The 19,142-nt window shown below is 39.2% G+C and overlaps 1 protein-coding gene across 2 annotated transcripts in view; it reads right to left on the bottom strand.

The window, feature by feature from the left end:
- Positions 1–19,142, bottom strand: part of RBPJ (recombination signal binding protein for immunoglobulin kappa J region) — a 212,844-nt gene that overhangs the window by 99,222 nt on the left and 94,480 nt on the right. The gene's annotated exons all lie outside the window — the stretch shown is intronic.

Here is a 19,142-nt window from a genome sequence, read left to right as displayed (position 1 = left end):
CAATGCGGGCAGCCTAGTCTCACGCTACACCTCCTTCCCACCGCCTTCCACTACTCGACTCAGACACAACACGGGCCGTGGGAAATTTCGTAAACCTCGCGAGAACGCGCCCACTGTTGTCTATGCTTTCTCCCCAAATCTCGCGAAGCCCAAGCGGGACAGGTGTTTGTCTACTGCAGCTCCAGGCGCTGTTCGTGCCGCGCGTGCCCGGACGGCTGGCAGGCGGGGTGGGAAGGGAGCAGCTCGCCGCGTAGGCGGAGCGGGTGGGCGCGTGGCGGGGAGCGCGGGAGGAGGGAGGCCAGGACGGAACTCGTTGTCTAGCAGCCCACACTTGCCGTCCGACACTTCGTGGAAGAAAAAAGGGTTGGGGCAGAGGATTCTAAAGGAAGAAGGGGAAGCCAGCAGATTAGAAACACCTCCTGGTGCGGCTGGTAGGGGCTGGAGGAGCCCCAGGCTAATTCCCCCGGGGAGGTTTCCTGCTGCCTTCCACGAGCCTGGTACTTTCCTAAAATGTGTTAGACGCCCTCGCTCCCCAGCCTCCGGAAGCTGGCGGCTCTCAGTGTCGGTTTGAGTCATGCCTCTGCATCGCCGATTCTGTCCACCACTTTTCATTCTTTGAAACAAGTTTGAATTCTCTTAGCTACTCTCTTGTAGCAGTTGGTTGGATTCTTTCTGATCTACCCGCTGACCTCGCGATTTGGGTACTGGGTAAAAAAAGATGCTCCCTGTGCTGACATCGTTGCCTTGTATAGATTCCGCCTTCCATTCTTGGACATAATTGTTTTAACACCCCCCCCTCCCCCATCTCTTCTTAGCCTTTTAAAATTATACTAATTTAATAGTTTCTGGGGTTGTTTGTTTTCACTAATATGACTTAAAACACTGCTTTTGCTTTCCTTAACTTTTGTGTTTGATGAAATACTTTAAGTATTGTTTCATTAGCCGCTTTAGTGACAATTATTTTAAATCCGCAATTTTCAGCCTTTTTCATCTCATGGCATACATAAACTAATTACTAAAATCCTGTGACACACCAAAAAATATATTGTTTTTTGCCACTATGACCAAAGAAAAGAAGAAAAAATAGGTATGATTTGGATTCATTCACACTGGACAGCTATCATTGTGTTGGCTGTTAATTCTTTTATTCAGTAAACTAACAGAAAAGAGGTCAGTACCCGGAATAGGAATTGCATGTTTTAAATTTTTTTGCAGCACAGTGGTTGAAAATCGTTTTAAATTCAGCCCTTCTTTTTGGATTACTTATTTGTTCAGTGAATTTCTGGTTACATTCTCCAGTCAAGCACATTTCAGATTGCCCTGATGTAGCTTCTGTACCAGCCTAGTCTAGCATTATCTAGGAACTGGTGTCTTGGTGACATCATAGACCTGCAGATGTAGAATTGAGTTCAGTTTTGATTTTGAAGAACAATGAGTCCTATTCTGCTGTTTATGTAGTAGACAAGAAATCCACTTTTTGAATTACTTCCAAGGTTGTTAGTTGTGCATATATATTTACCTATCCCTTTGATTAACTATTTCACACAGCAAAAAAAAAAAAAGATATATAAACACTTAATGTAGTTATCTCAGTGCAGGTCTGATTTGAAACAGTCTATAGCTCAGGAGGAGGAGATGCCCAGGGACACGCTCAAGTCCTTGGAGACGTCATCACAAGAAGGCATTTCATTTTTTAATAGTCTTTTTTAAAGATTTTATTCATTTTAGAAAGGAGAGAGAGAGAGAGAAGATGGGGAGGAACAGCAAGTGTCAACTCCCATATGTGCCTTGACCAGGCAAGCCAGGGTCTGGAACGGGCAACCTCCGAGTTCTAGGTCTGCATTTGACCCACTGCGCCACCATAGTCCAGGCCCCAAAAAAACATTTCAATTATGGTCTAGTTCAGGTCATTAATCTAATTTGAAACCATGGAAATCCGTGGGAACCACTACAGAAGGAAGCCTTCCTGAACCAGGCTAAATAAGTTTGTACAATATGATATTTATGCTTGCATGTGATTTACAATGAGGATCAGGCAACACCAGCTGAAAGTGGTCAGTGAAATTGCAAATTACCTTCCTGTTTGGGAAGGGCTATTATTTTACTAATGGAGAGGTTTTCTTACTAGAAAGTTTTAAAGGAAGAATGCAGGGGGAAGGGAGCCCGCAGGGATTGACTGCTTTCTATAGTTCTCTGAAAAGGGGTAACTTGCTGCACAGAGAAAGGAAGATAGAACTTATCTGAAAAACCCCTTCCTTTATCCTTTTCTTAAAAGTTTTTAAGACCTTAATGGGTGATTTCCAAGGCTTATTCTCTGACTTCACCTAAACCTCCTCCATCCTGGAGTCATGTGATTAACGTGGACCTCTAGAAGACAAAGGGATCACGAACTCCTTGCGTGTAAACCTGTGTTCTGTAAAGGGTGAAGATGTAAGAAATCTAACTTCAGGGAGCACGTGTTTGACTTGCCTCTTGAGGAGGTCACGCTGCTCCGCAGGCTAAATAAATCCTACTTCCTTCATCAAGTTGTCTGGGTGTTTTTGTCCTCCTTTGATTCCTGCAATTCTACAAGTCAAATCACAGCTCATCTTCACCCTAGCAGGCGTCCCCAAACTACAGCCCCGCGGGCCGCATGCGGCCCCCTGAAGCCATTTATCCAGCTCCCCACCGCACGCACTTCGGAAGGGGCACCTCTTTCATTGGTGGTCAGTGAGAGGAGCACTGTATGTGGCGGCCCTCCGACGGTCTGAGGGACAGTGAACTGGCCCCTTGTGTAAAAAGTTTGGGGACCCCTGCTCCTCCTGTGTTCTTTCCCCATCCCAGTAAATGGCAACTCCATCCTTTCACTTATTTAATCTGAGAACCTTGGGGTCCTTCTTGCCTTCTTTTACTCTCACACCCAGCATCCAGTCTAACAAAATCACACTGGCTCCACTTTCAAAATATACCCACAGTCCAAACAGTTCCAGCACCTCCACGGCTACCAGCCCAGTGTAACCCGTCTCATTTTTCACGTGGTTTATAGGAAGTCTCCTAACTGGTTCTCCTTTCATTCTTGCCTTTCCTGTCTGTTCTCAATATAGAGCATTCAGAGTAACCCTCTGGACATTTCACTATGAGGACCTACACGATCTGGCCTGCCACCCAACTCCCTCCCCCACTCCTGCCTGTCACCCAACCGCCCCGCCTCCCTGACCTCACTCACCTCTTCTTCCTCTTCCCCTTGCTCACTGAACTCCTACAGCAGCCTTCTGTGCTGTTCCTAGACCATAACTCCTGCCTTTTGCCCTTTCCCTTAGATGCCTTCTGTCTTATTCCTTCACCGTTCTTTAGATCTTTGCTTAAATGTCACCTCTGTGAGGCCTTCCCTGACCACCCTTCACAGAAGTGACTCTTCATACTCCCTATTCCCTTCTTCATTTTTCCTGCAGCAGGTAACGTGAACTAAGATACCATACCTCATACCTGTGTATTGTGCTTACTCTCTGCCTCCTCGCATTATAATGTAACCTTAATAAGCACAGGGACTCTTATCAATATTTTCATTGTTCAAGCCTCAGTCACAAGAACAATACCTAGTGGTGTGTGATATGCTCAATAAGCATTTCTAGAGTAAATAGAGATGTCTTCTACTTTGGAATGGAACGGCAATGATTCTGAAGGCCCTCTAAACCTTCTAGTAAATAAAACAGCATTGGAGTTAGACCAGCAATGAATAGCACAGTGCCAGCCTGCCTGTGGGGGAGAAAGGAGATAGGAACCCCCTGTGTTGACTTCGCCAAAAAAGTTCTTACTCCTGAGTTAGACCAGTAGATGAGACTGACTTGAAGGGTTTCTATTACTTTCCATTTTAGAACCTCAGAAAGCAATATTTATTGGCGGAATATTTTTTTTTTTTTAAAGTATTCTCATGTGTTGCTAATGGGAGTGAAAATGGGTGTAATCTTTACGAAACCATTTGGATAACACCACTACCAGTTAATGCTATAATTACATTTCTAGAAATCTATCCTACAAATGTATTCACACAGGTGTGAAATTGCAGCATTATTGAGAAAATACTGGTAACAACCTACATGTCAATCAAGAAATGCCTTTTGTTTTCATTGATTTGAGAGAGAGATGAAGGGAGAGAGACAGAAACATTGACCTGTTTCTGTATGTGCCCTGACCAGGGATTGAACTGGCAACCTCTGTATATGGGGCCAACGGTCCAACCAACTGAGCTATCTGGCCAGGGCCAAGAGATGTCTTATTTTTAAAAATCATGATTTATTTATAATCTTGAGTAGTATGCAGGCTGCTTTTTATGTACTTTTGTGGAAGGATCACAAACTTTAAAAACCAAGGTGCAAAATAGTGGTAGATAAATATATACTTATTTGCCTATATGTATCTAATTAGGCTTTAGAATGAAACACTAGAAACTGTAACAGTGCCAGGTACTCTAAGGGTCTCAAAGGTTGGAGGCTGTAGGTGAGGAAGTGTCTTTGTCTTACAGCCAACTAACTTGGATCCTTTGAACGTATTGCCAATTCAAAATATAAAACACAGAAAAGGGAGAAAAGAAAAGGAATAAATGTGTGGGAAGAAAAATTGACCAAATAAAATTGTTTCCTTTCTCCCACTTGCTAGAAAACTATTTTCTAATAGAAGTTATGAACATGGTATACCATCTCAGTAGAATTAAGAGCTGTAGAACTGTCAATACTTTACCCTAGTCATTTGGTAACACTGAATTCACCATCTATTCAAACAGCAAGATTTTGGGTGGTTTATATTAGGCATGATCTTTGGTGGTTTACAAAGATGGATAATGCCAAGACCTCAGGGGACTTTCGGTGACAGTATAATTCCAGGATAGAGATATTAGTTTAATGGCATTGGGGTTACAATGAAAGAAGCGCGTAACCCTTGCCTGATGGGCCCAGGGAAAACCTTGCAGAGGTGACTTTTGAACTGACTCTTAATGGAGTGGGAGTTCAGAAGATAATAAGAAGAGGAGGAAGCATGAAAAGCACAGGAAACAGCTTGTTTGGGCTCTGAGGTGTGAAAGAGCATCTTGTATTCAGGGGAACTCCAGGAGGGAGTTTGGTGCATGTAGAAGCTGGGACCGGGAAGGGGTGGGGGTAGGCATCCTAAGCAGGGTCTCAAGAAGAACCTGTTAGAAAGGTGATGCTCAAAAGTGAGTGGGGTGGCCATCAGATCATCTGGGTCTCACTCATTAAAATCAAATGAGCAAGTCTGGGCTGAACCCAGAAACAGGCATTTATCTCTAGCAGGCTGCTCAGGGATTCTGATGCAAACTGCTCATGAACTAAGCTTTGAGAATCTTTGTTGTAGCAGTTAGGTGCAGTTTTCTTCAGGGCTTTCACATTAAAGGGTGTAATGGCATATATTTTATTTTTGAAAAACAATAAATGAAATATGTTAATATGAAAAGGAATGCATCTGTGAGCCTCTGAGTGTATATCCAACTGGAATGTGAAGCAGTCACTGTGAGCTAAACATTTTGCTATGGTTGTTTAAACACAGTGCCACATTTCTTTTTTCTTTCTTTTTTTTTTTTAACACAGTGACACATTTTGACATGACTTTTGTTCTAAGATTAAGTTATATCATCTCATATTAATAAGATACACTAAAACATTGAACATGTTGCCTGAGCAGGCGGTGGAGCGGCGGGTAGAGCATGGGACTAGGACACGGAGGACCCAGGTTCAAAACCCCGAGGTCGTCGACTTGAGTGCGGGCTCATCTGGTTGGAGCAAGGCTCACCAGCTTGTGCCCAACCAAGGTCGCTGGCTTGAGCAAGGGGTTACTTGGTCTGCAGTAGACCCGCCAGTCAAGGCACATATGAGAAAGCAATCAATTAACAACTAAGATGCTGCAATGAAGAATTGATGCTTCTCATCTCTCGCCCTTCCTGTCTGTCCTTATCTGTCCCTCTGTCTCTCTCTGTCTCTGTCACACACAAAAAAACCACAAAAAACATTGAACATTTTTCTAGGCAGCCTCGTGATGGAGAACATAGATAGGCTCTAATTCCACATGGCATGGTTCCAGCTGTAAGACCTTAGACAAGCTATTGAACCTGTCAGTGCCTCAGTTTTCTCAACTGTAAAATGGAGATAATGTCACCTAATTCATAGGATTGTCATGAGGTTTCAAAGTGTTTATTATGTCTAAAGCACATAGAATGATATTTGTAATGTAATTTTATAGTGGTGTTAGTTTTTATTATTTTACTTAATAAACCCATAAGTTGCATTTATCTGATGAAAATTCTTGCAAAACATATCAAAATGTCTTTAACACTTCAAAAATTAATTTTAAATTGGCCAAATGTAGTGATGATTTTTATCCAGATTGTTGTTAGTCCATTTCTTTATCCTATCCTACAAAAATGTCAGTGTCATTATCATTGTTATTGAATTTCTAAGTGGTTCCCATGTCCAAAAAACGTTGGGAAACGTGTTGTAGATGGTCAATGAGAGCTTCTGTGAGTGTAAGAGGTGGTCAGGTGTGAGGTGCCAACGTGCCTAAGAAAGCCTACTGGTAAATAACGTGCGAAATTAGGAGTCGTACGTTCCACAGAAGTTTCTTAACTCAGGCTTTTCATTCAACTTTATGTCTTCCTTTTTTAAATGACAGTGTCCCTGTTGTTTTCTGCCATGTGTTAATGAAGACTAATAAAACGCACAGAAGATTGAAAGAGTGGCAAGAAGGATTTCATCAGACTATGCAATTCTATAAGGAAATTGAGTTCTAACTTTAGGATTACAAGACCTGAAGAGAACACTGAAAATGAGTGATGGAGTGGGCTGCAGGAGAACTTGGAAAATAAAAACAAATACTTATTCTTTCTTCCACCAATTGTGTTTGATTTTCTCAGGATTCTTTGGCCACAGGAATTACTCATTCATTTTTGCAGACCCAAGTTAAGCTTTGCTTCATTTGCAAACATATGCAGCAGTTCAAGGAGGTGAAGCAAGAAAAAGCATGGGCCATTTACTCCAGTGGAACGAGACTGGAATCACACACGCACAATTCGTGAGAACAATGTGTACAAATCTAATCATTTGTCAGAAGTTTTCATAGCTAATGTAATCAGAAGAAAATGTTACCATGTGTGATTGATCTATCTAGTTCTTTATAAGGCATGAACAAGATAGAGCCAGTTAACACTAACTACACAAAAATGACAACATTGTATGAGTCATACAATTCCAGCGATCTGTTTATAAAGGACTGTATCTAAACTTTGATTTCCTAACCTTTCCTTTTTGCAGTGCACCATAGATTATTGTGGTTTGTGTTTCTGTGTTGAGGCAATGTTGTACACCCATAGTTTAAAAAAATAGCTGGAATACTAAGGAAGGAGCATTGGACCAGCTCTATCTTTGAGTCCTATCTTTACCACTAGCCAGCTGGCTAACTTTAGACTAGATCATTTTTCCCTATCTGCAAACGGGAGATGTAAAACCAATAGCTTAGGGTCATTTTGAGAATTAGTTGAGATATTACATGAAGTAAACTGAGTACACAGTAGGAACTCAGTAAGTATTACTTCTTTAGGAAATTCTCCCAACCACACCGGCATTCAGTAATTCTTTTCTATTTGATAGACACATACTACCTGCCTTAGAGATTAGCACAGATCAAATTAGATAATTATGCAAATAATTAAATAGAACGGTCCTTAAATAAGTTCATTGTATTTATTTTGGGTTGGCACATTTATTTGTAAAAATTTGACTATAGTTGCATAGCAAATCAATGGAACAAAACAAGATCCCTACATTTTCTCCTTTGTCTGGTGTTATTGTTGACCTTGTACACTCATGGCTTTTACCAGTTTTTTAAAGAAAGCCTACCAGAAAGGTTTCATTCTGGATCTATATTGTTTTGTGTCACAGATAGTGTTATGATAAGCATCAATCAATAGATAATCTTTGTGGCTAGCACCCTTGTCCAAAATAGACTAAGAACTAAGAAGATCAACTTAGGACCATTTTATTCAAATACTGAGAGAGAATAAACAGTCCCTATCTTATGATACACTTAATTCTGTCAAACTAACAAGAATCCCCTTGAATGTCAAAATCAACTTGTACAATGTAAATTTTAATACCACTATTATGTTAGTATGTCAATATTTCTCATTTTAATTAACTTTAAAGTTTTATTTATTATGTCAACATGTGGGGGTTTTAAAAAATCTTGTGAAATTACTGCAGGAAAAAATGATAATTTCTAATTAAGCTATTACTAAATATTGAGGACAGACTTAGTTTTATGCAGTAGATATGTCTGAAAGTTTCTTCGCAATCTCATCATGATGTATTTAATTTGGAAAATGTATTAGAGAAACTCTACAGGAATGTTTCAAGACTGTGTTAGTATTATAACTGATATAGTCCTTATGTATACTTTTTGTTACTCAAATGATTATTTAACTAAATTCTCTCATGATTAGTCTCCTGTGGAAGTTGAAATAAATTATATTAAGGTGTTTTACATATCTAGTGGGTATTTATTTCCACTAGTAGAAATAAATATTTCTCAAGATCTCAACTACAAATCACCTCCCATTAAATACTTTGGGGGGAAAAAAGTACTTTGGAAAAGTTTGGAAATTTATGTATGCTGCTTCTATTTTTTTTTATTCCAGTTTTCCAAACACTTGGCTTAAATGCTACCCTCAGAATTACTTTCGACTTCAGCAAGAGTTATAAACTATCATCTGGGAGAAGCATTTGGCTTCTACTTTTCAAGTTTAAAGTTCTCCAGAAATATTCTTATGAAATGTGAATCTGATTTTCATCACATAGTTTTACCTAATAGCATCATATTTTCCTTCACCAGCAAATACTAAGTATTTTATTTTTAAATAGCACAGCTCTATCTGTATTTGCATGGTACTTTCCAAGTTTCCAAAATAGGCACCAAGTCACATATTTAAGGCAAAAACAAAGGACTTAAGAACTGAAAGATAAATTCTGAAAAATAGATTATAAAAGAAGTATTTAGTTTTATGCAATAGAGGGTTTTCAAAAAGTTATATGACATTCTAACACACAGCAGATCAGCTTTCTATTTAAAGGGATACTGTGATATACAATTTGTGAAGTGACAATAAATACAATTGACTCTAGACTATCCTAAGCCTTCTTACAAACATTCAGTCAGTCCTCCGGGCAAAACTGCGGGTAGGTAACATTATCCCTGATTTTACAGGTGAGGCCCAGAGAGCATGACTTGGACAAGTTATACTTCTAGAAATGGAATTTATGTTTGTGAGTTCTTTATTTTTTGCTATAATAATTTAAATTATTATAACCTGGTAGAGAATATCTGTGTCAAATATGCGGACTACCAACTTATCATTTTAATACATATTTACAAAAATATAAATGCTAAGGAATGTAAAATTTTATTTTTAAGTAGCTGGTAATTATTGAGAGAGAGAGAGAGATCGTATGAACTAGTAACCGAATGGCTAAGGGTGGGTGGCCAAAGCAGGAGAAGACCTACTACACTGTGGATTTTTTGCTAGATTTATTATTTTAAAAATAAGACACCTCAAGAAAAGAAAACTTCAGACTAAGAAATATGGACACAAAAATCCTCAAAATACTAGCAAACATCAAACAAGCAAGAAAAGGAACTTGTTAAAGTGTATCTATAAGAAATTTAGAATCAGTTTCATATTAAAAGGTAAAAGACTGATGCTTTCCAGCTAACATCAGGAAAAAGACAAGGATTTCCATTAACATCACTTCTATTCAACATTGTATTGGAGATTTCTTTTTAAGTGTTTATTTTATTGAGTTTTTTGGTTTTGTTTGTTTTTTTGTTTTTTTTTTTTGGTTTTTTTTTTTTTTTTTAGAGAGAGGAAGGGAGAGAGTAGGAGAGAGACAGGAACATCTGTTCCTTATGTGCCCTGACTAGGGATCAAACCCACAACCCTAGTGTATAGGTACAAGATTCTTACCAACTGAGGTGCTTGGCCAGGGCTACACAAAGAATTCTTAAAACCGAGTAATGACAATTCAATTTAAAAGTGGGCAAAGGATCTAAGTAGATGTTTCTCCAAAGAAGATATGCAAATGACCAATAAGCTCATGGAAAAATATTCAACATCATTAGCCTTACAGGACATACAAAGTGAAACCACAATGAAATACCATTTCACACCCACTAGGATGGCAATAATCAAAAAGACAGATAATGACAAGTGTTGGCAAGGATATAGGAAACCAAAACCTTTATACATTGCTCTGGGAATGTAACCTGAGAAGGTTAAAGATAAGAGCTACCATCTGACCCGGGAATCCCACTCCTAAATATATACCCAAGGGAACTAAAAACAGATGTCCCCACAAAAACTTGTACATGCATATTTATGGTAGTATTTACTCATAATAACTAAAAAGCAGAAACAACTCAAATAGCCATCAGCTGAAGAAAGGATAAATAAAATGTATATTTAGACCATAAAAAGAAATAATTTCTGATATACGTATGAATGTAGATAAACCTTGAAAACATGCTAAATGAAAGAAGTGAGTCACAAAAGATCCCAAATGGTATGATTCTGTTTATATGAAATGTCCAGAATAGACAAACCTATATAGAAAGTAAATTAATGGTTTCTTAAGGTTAGGGAGTTTGGGACTAGGGGCTGTTGTGAGTGACTGCTAAAGGGTATAAAGGATTACTTTTCGGAGTGATCAAAATGTTCTAAAATTGATTGTGGTGCCCTGGCCAGATGGCTCAGTTGGTTAAAGCATTGTCTCGACGTGCAGAGGTTGCTGGTTCTAACCCCGGTCAGGGCATGTACAGAAAAACAGATCTATGTTCTTGTCTCTGTCTATGTCTCTGTCTCATTCTCTTGCTCTCTCTCTAAAGTTAGTAAATAAAAAAAAAGTTTTTAATTGATTGTACAAGTCTGTGATATACTAAAAACCACTGAATCCATCCTTTAAATGGATGGATTATATGGTATGTGAAGTATACCTATAAACCAGTTAACAAAAAAGCAGAAAAAAATAGGATTTAACTTTATTTAATTAGATGCTTTAAAAATCACTTTGATCATAGCCTTTATATTAGTCATAGACTAATATAAATGTTCAGGTGCAGGCAAATAAATAATAAACTCTGTAGAAAATCAGGGAATAGTTGATTTCCCCTATCGCTTCATAGTAAGTTTGAGATTATATTTCTGACAAGGATAAAACTAATTTCAGCAGTGAACTAATCTTTTTTTTTTAAGATAATTTATTTTTAAATGAAGAAGTCACAAAGCAAAATGGAGTGAGTGGGACAGATGTCAAAGATAAACTTAAAAAATAGTTTTTGTCAAATACTATTCTGGATTTCCTAAAGTTAGAAGCAGAAAAAGAGTCCATTGAAAAGGCAATCATTCTTTTTTAAAAGGTCTGTATTTTAAAAGAAAACAGCTTCTCTCTGAAAATACAAATCATCTGTATTACATGAAAACCAGAATTTAAGAGACTGAAAATAAGACTTTAATTCATAAGTAAATTGTATCCCCCAGATAAATTTAGGAATGTTTTTTTTTCTTTTTTATTGAGTTTATTGGGATGACATTGGTTAATAAAATTATATTAGGTTTCAGGTGCACAATTCTATAATACATTTTCTGTCTATTGTATTGTATGTGTCCTATCCCAAATAAGTGAACTGATCTTATTTTAAGATAAAAAGAATAGCTGAAATTATTCAATCTCACTTAATCCAAGGGACTTCAAGTACATGATTTTACTTGACCCTCCCATGCTCCTGAATCCTACTCCTATGCCCCTTTTCACAGCTAAGAAAACTATGGCTCAGAGAAATTAAGTGTGAAGCCAGTATACACGGCCACCATCACAGCCGCCTGGCCCATGCAAGTTCACATTAGATTCGGACAGTCGGTAAAGAAACAACGGAGCCAAAAACTGGTGGGCCATCATCTTTAATCCTAGCTTGCACCCGGCGGGCAAGTAAAAACACACACTGGGCTCCAAAACCCACTCACATTCAGTGCTCACAAAGCTACTGACTTATCCGAGTTTCCTAGAATCAAAGTTTCTAGCTCACCAGCCTTATTCACCTCTGTTCCCCATCTCCTTCCTTCTCTCTTCACAAACTCTGCACTAACTGGCTTCTCCTTTAGCACTCCATCATCTTGGCTGCCTCTCTCCTCTCCTCCACGTGGCCTCTCTCTGCTCTCTGCTCTAATGATAATCTCAGGATCCAAGAGAGCAAGCTCCTGTTCTGCCCCCATTTTATAGTGTAGAAATCAAAACCTTTAATTCAATATACAAAATAGGGAAGTCTCTAATACAAAGTCTCTTATCTGGGGCATGATGGGATTGTGCCACCCCACATCAAAAAGGGTGGGAAAGGCTTAGTCCTAAAACCAAGCACCAGGCTACAAGGATCCTGCCTGCCCACAGCCCACCCCCAACACACATTAATATCACCTGGGCGACAGGCTTCCATGTGGGCAGCGCCATCTTTAACAAAGTGAGCATAATATATTTTATCTGCCCAACATTAAGTCACTTTCCTTAGCTCACACAGTTAGAAAGTGAATGCTGGGCTCTTCTACCTTTCCAAGAACCTGCCCCGTGCTGGCCTGCTGAGTCTTTCTCTCTCTCTTTTTTTTTAAATTTAGACAATTAAATTTAGCAGGATGATATTGGTCAACCAGAGAACATAGATTTAGAGAAAACATTTCTACATCATTTGGACAGTCAGTTATGCTGTATAGCCATCACCCAAAGTCAAATCATCTTCTGTCACCCTATATTTTGTTTCTCTTTAAGCCCCTCCCCTTTCCCCCCTCTCCCTCCCTCTCCACCCTTCTCTTCCCCCTGGTGACCACTGCACCCCTGTCTATGTCCATGAGTCTCAATTTTGTGTCCTACCTATGTATGGAATCATACAATTCTTAGCTTTTTCTGATTTACTTATTTCACTCAGTATAGTGTTATCAAGGTCCATAGGAATCAGGACATTACCTCAAGGCAGCTCTGCAGAGCTAGTGATGGGGGGGGGAGGGGTGAAGCTGGAAATAAAACTTCCTTATTTTCAAATGTGGTGGAAAGGGTGAAGAAATTAAAAAGAAAACCCCAAAGATACCTTCCAGCTGTAAAGTTTAGTCAATTTAAGGCTCCACCTTGAAGGAACTGAAAGTACACTGGAATTTAAGTAGCTATTCCTTCCTCTCCTGACTTAGTTTTGCCTCAGGATCCAAAACTGAAGTATCACTTTCAGGGCTGCAAGGACTGAGATTTCATCAGAAAGTGAAGGTCCCTGCCTGGAAGCACAGGCCAGATTCACTGAGTCTGTCTCAGTATAGCTGTCAGGTTAGGTAGCTAGTTAGACATGAGCCGGACAGGCAAAGGAGGGGGAGGGATGAATTGCCCCCATGCATTCCTGGTATGCAGGATCCACCTCACCACACCCAGACTGATGGTCTCGAGTTCCCTGATATGGTATCAGCCACAGAGCAATACAATGAAGACAGATAAACGAGAAGAAGAAGATAGAAAAAAAGAAAGAAGAAGAACAACAACAAGAACCGGGAATGGAAAAGTCCAGGAAGTAAAGCCCATAAATACCTGAACTCTGTAACTACTCAGGGCACTCATTCTCACGAGTGAGCTGCCCGCTCAGGCCTTCCTGGGGGTATTTCTGCACAGCCAAAAAACCCTTGCTTTCTTTGCTTGCTGTACTTTGTCTCTTGATTGAATTCTTTCTCCCAAGCAAGACAAGAACCGAATTCATCACTTTGCTGGTACATAACCATATAAATTTGCCATCGGGTAAGTCAGTCGTCTCCTGCGAGCCTCGACTCCACCGTATAATTATACCATTCAGGGCCGTGATGCCGCTGTGTACCCTCTCCTACTTTCACCTTACTCATGCTGTGTCTCTGTCACCCATTGATTCAAAGAGGAATAGCTACTAAGCGCTCCCTAGGAGCCAGGCACTGTTCTAGGCACCAGGGAGACAGGTTTGAGCAAGTAGGACAAGATCACTGCTTTCAGGGGACTTATGTTCAAGAATGGAGACATAGATAATAAAAGGGTAAAGAAACAAATAAGGCCATTTTAAATGATGATAAAAACTATGTAAAAAAAATTAAATAGGAGTGGAAAATGCTAGTGAATGAGGGAAGTTGCCTTTATTTAAATCCACTGCCCTTTTAATAGTACCTTCCTTTCGTTGTACTTAAGCTGCTCAAAGTACTTTAATTGTGCAACTGTTTTTTTAAAACGTTTTTAGCAGCCTGATCAGGCAGTGGAGCAGTGGATAGAGTGTCAGCTGGGATGCTGAGAACCCAGGTTTGAAACCCCAATGTCACAGCTTGAGTGCGGTGTCGCTGGCTTGAGCGGGGGATCATAGACATGACCCCGATGGTCACTGGCTTGAGCCCAAAGGTTGCTGGCTTGAAGCCCAAGGTTGCTGGCTTGAGCCCAAGGTTGCTGGCTTGAGCAAGGGGTCACTGGCTTGAGCAAGGGGTCACTGGCTCACCTGGAGCCCTCCCCATCAAGACACATAAAAAAAGAAATCAATGAATAACTAAGGTGCTGCAACAAAGAATTGATGCTTCTCATCTCCCTTCCTGTCTATCCCTCTCTCTTTCTCTCTTGTTAAAAAAAAAAAAAAAAAAAAAAAAAGGATTTTTAGACTATATAAATAGAAAGCAATAACCGTTACAAATTTAAACTCATTCTTTAGACTAGCAGTATGTAGATACCAAGGTCTTTCAAAAGCATAGACGTGGATATTTCTACTTTTTCTTTGATAAAGTCTACATTGGAAAGAAAACTGTGAGCATTCAGTTTCTGAGTACCAGTTGTAAACGGGAAAAGCCACACACCAGTTATTCACATTTATAATCCCCCTCCCCACACAGGTGCACATGCTCAGCCCTGAGAGTTGTGTGTTTATTGTTATTTTACAGGTGATGGAGACGAGGCTCCCAAAGGTCAAGTGATTTGCCTTTGGACACTGAGGTCAGATGTGAACAAATCAGATATGAAGACTGCCATCCTTCTGCCACCAAGTCAAGAACCTTTATTAACTTATACTACCAGTTAACTTTCCTTTCATGCCATGCCTATTCCTTTAAAAACCCTTGCTTTCTCATTAAGAGATTTCATTTTTTGAAAAAATTACTGTAAAGGGAGTCGGAGTATATTGAGAAGTTTTGGCATAAATGTTTCAGCATTCTTAGAAATTTAATAATTTCCCACTTCATTTGGCCTGTAAGGTCACCTATGATTCAGAGATGATGATATATTTTCAGTGGGAATACTAAATCATTTTAAGAAGCAGTCTTAACTATGTTTTCTGAGAAGCTGCTTGTTGTTTGTCGGAATAATGCAATTCCTGTTTGTGTATCATGAATTTACTACAATTTATATAAAGAAAGTCTTTTTCCTTTGTTCCACCCAGTGAAATGATGAATTTTCGGGATGATTAAGAGCAAAACAGCCTAAAATGCTATATTAGTTCAAAAAAAATTTCTCAGAAGTGTATTAAAACTGAAACTGAAACATTACGGAGGTGGTAAAAATGTACTTACATTCAATTATTTATGAGCAGAAAAATATTAGATACCATCGGTGTCTGCATATCTACACAATGTGTTAACAGCAATGTTAAAAAATAAGTGTGAAATTTAGAGTGAATCCTCTAAATAAGGGTGTTCTTTTAAACAGGTTTAGAAGAGTTGATGAATTTAGGAGACCCTTACAGTTAAGTGAGGTATAAAATGAGAAACAACTAAAGATATAATAATATTAAACTTTGCCAAAAAGAATCATTTTGAAATATGACTAGTTTGCAGCTTCTTAGTTGACCCCCCCTCCCCTGTCATGTCCCTAAATCTTTTATCTTTTGAGGTATAAAAGATTTATTTTATTGACTCATTTCTTTTCTTTTTTGGAGTTCTTTTCTTTCTTTCCCTTCCTTCCTTCCTTCCTTCCTTCCTTCCTTCCTTCCTTCCTTCCTTCCTTCCTTCCTTCCTTCCTTCCTTCCTTCCTTCCTTCCCTTCTTCCTTTCTTCCTTTCTCTTTCTTTTTTTGGAGTGGGAGGGAAACATGATGTTTCTATAGGACATGTTGCATATTTTGAGGTACTCATACAACTTTCTCTGTCCTACCTTTCTCTTGGAAGTCTAGACTTCAGATGCCTCTAACATGGTTAGTTTTTGTTTTTGTTTTTTTCGTGACAGAGACAGAGAGAGGGACAGAGGGAGGAACAGACAGACAGGAAAGGAGATGAGAAGCATCAATTCTTCGTTATGGTACCCTAGTTGTTCATTGATTGCTTTTTTATGTGTGCCGTGACCAGGAGCTATAGCAGACCAAGTGACCCCTTGCTCAAGCCAGCGACCTTGGGTTCAAGCTGGTGAGCTGTGCTCAAACCAGATGAGCCCACTCTCAAGCTGGTGACCTCGGGGTTTCGAACCTGGGTCCTTCGTGTCTCAGTCAGACGCTCTATTCACTGCGCCACCACCTGGTCAGGCTAGCGTGGTTAGTCTTAATTTTTATTAAGTTCACTTTACAGATTTAGTTCTTAAAGAAGAACTAAATATAACTTTGTATTTTAATAACTACACTGGTCTTCCTGCCTCTGAAATTTAGACTCTCCTGACTCGGTGATGCCAGTTTTGGTGTTGTTCACTGTGGTGCTCTACACAGCCCCCCCCCCCCCCCCGCCCACACTGAATCACTCCACACTGTTAATAATACCAAACTAGCGTATTAAAGAACAGGCTTGTCAAGAATACTGCTTTGAACTTGAGTTTTATAGGAATTTCTAAGTAAAAATGTTTCCTCAAATTACGATTATATTGAACAAATATTAGTTATTAAGAAGATCCTTTTAAGACCTCTTCATTCTCTTTGTTCACCATAAAGGGTTTGGTTTCTTTTGAAGGCACACAACTTGTTTGGAATTTAGTTTTGTTCATCTCGTGCGAATTCCCACAGGGTTTGTAAAACAGCAACTCATAATTCCCTCTTGAAAAAACACACTGATTATTTGTGCTTATGCTAGTTCCAAATATTACAATAGTTTCTGGATTTTTGCCACATTCCTCTCTAGATGGTCATTTGGGAGACTTTGTTTATAATATGTGTTTTGAATGAAATTTTAAAATTCCAAGACCACAGGATGTACGACTCAATTGTGGGTTAAACTTAATTTTGTATTTTTTTCAAAGAGGCCCTACTTCGATTACAATAGCAAACATTGAATAGAAAAGGTATGTTTTTTTCCCAAGGATTAGTGTTTGGAAGACTATAAGAGAAAGCATGCCATTTTCAAGAATTAAGAAATGTTTTCAAAATGGCCTGTAGCATTCAGTGGGTGGTTTAGGTGAATTAACATGTTAAGCTGTATTATGGATATCAGGCAGAACATCTTCTTTAGTGGTTGTGCTAATTGTGATTTTGAAATCAGAAATAAAACCCTGAATTTAAAATAGCCCCCTTCCCCTATCCCCAAAGGGGTTAAGTTCCTGGGGATAAGCAGTATAATAGCAATTTTTTAAAAAGGCAACATTAAAAAAAAATAAAAGCTCCCTTGGGACGTTTTTCTTTCTAAGAAATCACAGTTTTTTTTCCCCCCTTATATTTTTGATTATTTTAGAAATTGATACCAATTAAAGAATGCTTTTAAATTTAGAACAAAACAAAAGACTTAATTTTAGACTTAATAAACTAAGGTGTCTTGAGTTGTTCCATGCTCTGGCTCTGTCGCCTGTTGCCGCTGGGGTGTGTTCTTTCACCCCCCACGGCTTACAAAACAGACAACGCTGAACACAATAGACAACATGTGTTAAGCTAAGGCCAGCTTCCTCTATTGACATTCTCAGTCACCATAAACTGATGGATTTCTCCTCAAAATGCTTCAGTTTACATTCTCTCCGTAAATCAATCTCTCTCTCTCTCTCTCTCTCTCTCTCTCTCTCTCTCTCACACACACACACACACACACACACACACACACACAGAGTGATTTCTATGACATAACCTTTCTGGAATTCTATAAACACAGGATATGAAACACGGGTTAACCACTTGTCTAGGAAAGAAAATAAGCAGACAGTTGCCCACAGAACACATCTTACATTTGGGCTTCTACATATGCCAAGAAAGTGATCCAAGAAAGTGATCGCTTTGAGTCCCTGCCTGAATAATAACAGGGCCTTGAGAGCACGATTGCTATTTGAAAAGGATGTTGCTTGTTAACAGAATGCACAAGTTATGGCCTCTGCATTAAGCTCTTTTACTGTTGACATTGATCTTTAGAGAGGGTGTGGTAGGTAGCTCACTGCACGTGAAAACCTTACATTAGGCACAAAGAAAAGATTGTATTTAGAAAAAAAATGCAAAATAAAATAATGTCACTGGTTAAAACAAAATTATTTGCTATTTATTCACTAAGGTAAAGAGTAAGACATAAATAGGTAATATATGGTAACTTCCTTAAAACTTTTATGAAATGGAATGAAGAAGAAATGAGTAAATAAATGCTCTAAGTATTGCCCTCCTTCACTAAACCACTTGACTGATGTCGAACCTGATTAGTATTGGCCCCAAACAGTGACACCATCCTCAGCTCTGCGTTGAGCAGAGGTCTTAGGCTCAAGTCTACTCCGGCTACGCAGTGCTGGAAAAGAAACCCCTCAGCACTGTTAGGGGTGGAGTGGGTAGGGATATGACCGACAGCCTTGTGTCCTTGTAATTCCAGTGGGAGAGTATACTGGGCTAAATGTTAGCAACTTTTCTATTCTGCAGAAGCAATGACATCAGGAAGCTATGATACTACTACTGGTGATTACAGGGACTGCTAATTCAAAGAATCAAATTAGTCAGTCTCCTCTAAACTCCACCTAAGACAGATCCAAAGGAAGGATCTTCCCTGGCGGCAGACGGAATACTTTCTCTCCACTGCACACTTTTGGACTCATTTGGGCTCGTTAATTAAGATGCTATCCAAGCAGTTCTAAATGGGAAGAATCTCTTTCCTCGATTACTGATGTCCAATGAACATTGCAGGAGTGAACTGATGTACTGTGATTATTCAATTCCTTTCATTTCAGCT

This window comes from Saccopteryx leptura, chromosome 5 (genome assembly GCF_036850995.1).
Source record: "Saccopteryx leptura isolate mSacLep1 chromosome 5, mSacLep1_pri_phased_curated, whole genome shotgun sequence".
Classification (NCBI taxonomy): Eukaryota; Metazoa; Chordata; class Mammalia; order Chiroptera; family Emballonuridae; genus Saccopteryx; species Saccopteryx leptura.
Note: the sequence above shows the minus strand (reverse complement) of the source record. Positions and strands in the feature narration are given on the sequence as shown.